Consider the following 3398-nt stretch of genomic DNA (forward strand, 5'->3'; position numbering starts at 1 on the left):
AATGACCAATAGACCAATAAACAACCTGAAATAAAAATTATAATAAATAAATAAGGTAACACTTTATTTTGATAGTCCACTTTAGACATTCTACTAACAGTAACTTTGCAACTACATGTCAACTAGCAGTCATGAGAGTATTAGTAGACTGTCTGCTTAATATCTTCTAACACTTTATTTTGATGGGTCCACAACATATCAAAATAAAGTGTAACCAAAAATACATACATAAATCATAGCATGAGTGTGGAGCAGAGAGGGGCCTGAGGCAGGAAGTGCTTCACCAGATTTGTTGGACGGCGATGAAAACCAATGCGGAAGTCCTAAATCGAATCAAGCCAGATATGTCGAATTACCATGCAACGGTTAACATTCTTTGGACATGTCATGCAAGCTGATTCATCATTGGACAAATCTACCAAAATCTACCATGCTGGGCATATTCGAACGCAAATAAAGTATACGTAAGTCTGAATCTCGCGAGGATTAGTGCACCAGTCAGATAATCCTCACCTTCTCTTTTATGAATACTGAGGATTCAAACATACTCACTCTCTCACATACTGCTTTCTGCTTACTATATAGTAAGGAAGTATGCGGTTTCGAATGCAGCAAATAACTGGCTTCCGGTTCTGAAACTGCTGGCGCTGCGGGTCTGCAGATGGATATATCTCGATTTATCAACATTACTTTGGCTACTTGATATTTCAATCACAAGTAAGGCTACTGTTAAATTATATTAAGCTCTCTGCTGAAATATCTCTGAGTTTGCCTGTCTGTGTTTCCTCTCTTTATCGTTTATTCGCTTAATCAAGGATGTTGAGCAAGGTCTGCGAGAATAACAGGATGCATCTGGAAAGAAGATATCCTTCTCCCAGAACTTTCTGCTAATATTTCATTCTATCTGACATGTTTTTGTCTTGTATGATGCACATATGTAATGTTTACCCTATACACCACCCCCTTACAATGTATCTAGGCCTATTTTTTATTTATTGTTTATTGCAGTGCTGTCATGCAAGATATGTCCATAAATGTTTTAGGCTAACCCTAACAGCATCCGCAGCTTCACTTCAGATCTCTTACTGTTTAGTGTTCTGTTGCTGCAAGCCACTTGACTGTTTATTGATTTATTCAGGGAAAGTGTTTGATCATAATAATTCACAAAATACTTGTAAAATAACACTGTTTGTTAAAGTTTAAATTACAATTTTGTACTTTATATAAATTAGGATATTTTACTTAAATTTTACAGTTTTTCAGATCCTTCAGATACTCATTTGACCATTTTTTTAAACACTTTTCTATTAATTTTTTTATAACTGTGTGAGTAATGGTGCCATTTGCATCATCTGGTGGTGATTTCCTAAATTATTATCGTAATTCTTTTAGGATTTTTTTCATACATTTCTATGTAATTTAAGAAAACAGAAAAATACTCTATGAATAATACAGTATTTATCTGTATAAAAAAGAAAATTACTGTAATGCGTTGATAATGACATAATACTTAAAATAACAGCTGCATTCTTAATTTTTCACAGAGTTTTGCATACGATTTAAAATGACTGGGAAAAAATATATAAAAAAAGTTATTATTTTTTATTTATTTTTTTTTACTGTGTATTCTGAAAATATATTCATATATTTAAAATATGTATTTTTGAAAATATTTTACATTTAAATAAATTGTAAACAAATATACAAAAAATGGCCAAGAAATATATTTGCTAAAATATGTTTCAAAATATATTTACATAAATATATTTTCTACTAATTTTCTGTATATTTTTGAAAATATTTATACATTTAAAAATACACAAAAAAATTGCCAAAATATATTTCTAGAAAATATACTTATATTTAATATATTTTATTAGTAGAAAATATATTTACTTTTGAAAATATATTTTAAATACATATAAATATATATTTTAAAAGCATTTAAACAATATATTTTGACCTGTATATAATTGTTACGGGGCTGACGAGACGTGAGACGTGCGGATCCAAGTGCAAAGCTTTATTAATAGACATGGTAGAGACAGGCAAGGGTCAGATAATGGCAACAGGTATGTAGGAGGCAAGACACAAGAATATATCCTAGGGCTAGCGTGGGTCTACGATCGGCGAACAGGATCAATAGGGCGAGACTAGAGGGATAAGTCCAGGTCCAAGGCAAGGTCCAGGCAGGGGCAAACAGTATCAGAATAGGGCAAGACGAGAGGGGGAATCCAAGATACACAGGCAAAGATAAGGACACGAGGAAACAGAAAAGGCAAGACTAAGCTAAGGCTATGAAAAGTAAACAGGCTCCGTAGAGTAGCTATCGCTAAGAGAGTGATAAATGCTATACAATACTCGGCAGCTTGATGGGGATAAGAGTGAGTGTTATATAGGGAAGGTGTGATTGATGACAGCTGTGTGCAATCAGTGCTGTGTGCAATCAACTGTGTGTGTGTTGGGATATGTAGTCCGGGGTGATATGCAACAGTGTGTCGTGCGAGAGTCAATGAAAATGGAAAGGGTGACCTCTGATGGCTAGCAGACGGAAGTTCATGGACCGGATTCGTGACACACTCGTTGTCTTCTATCTTCTGTTTGTATTTCTAGAGCGTAAAGGTAAAACGAATTTATGAATGAACCGCTCGTTTTAAAATCTTCCTGGTCTAGTGACATTGTTGTAACGTCTGCTTGGAATATTACAATTATCATGATTCGTTACTCTATAACAAGTAAATTCATTCATTCACTTTTTTATAGAGCACTTTACAACTGCACCTGCAGACCAAAGTGCTGTACAATAAAAAAATAAAAAAAACACTTCATTAAAACACACGACTTAAAACAACACAGATCCTACTAACAACAAAGACTAGCCCACCCTCTCAAAGGTTAAAGACAAGAAGTAGTTTTTGACTTCAACTTTAAAAACATTCAAAGATGAGACTTCTCTAAGTTCCTGAGGAAGACTATTCCAGAGCTTCGGCCCCGCAACAGCAAAGGCCTGATCCCCTTTTAACTTTAAATGAGTACGAGGGACAGTAAGCAATAACTTATTATTGGATCTTAGAGACCTAGGTGCTTGACGAACAGCAACGAGCTCAGACACGTAAGCAGGGGCCAACCCATGCACTGCTTTAAAAACATACAAAAGCGTTTTATATTTTATCCTGTAGTTCACTGGTAGCCACTTGAGAGAAGCTAAAATAGGAGAGATATGATGACTTTTCTTAGCACCCACTAGCAGCCTAGCTGCTGCATTCTGAACTAATTGCAAGCGTGAGATAGTGGTCTGACAGGACTCCACATACAACACATTGCAATAATCCAAACGAGACAAAACAAAGGCATTAATAACCTTCTCTAAGTCTTTTCTTGACAGAATAGGCTTTAGT

The sequence above is a fragment of the Sinocyclocheilus rhinocerous genome, unplaced genomic scaffold (genome assembly GCF_001515625.1).
Source record: "Sinocyclocheilus rhinocerous isolate Xijiao unplaced genomic scaffold, SAMN03320098_v1.1 scaffold5170, whole genome shotgun sequence".
NCBI classification, from domain to species: Eukaryota; Metazoa; Chordata; class Actinopteri; order Cypriniformes; family Cyprinidae; genus Sinocyclocheilus; species Sinocyclocheilus rhinocerous.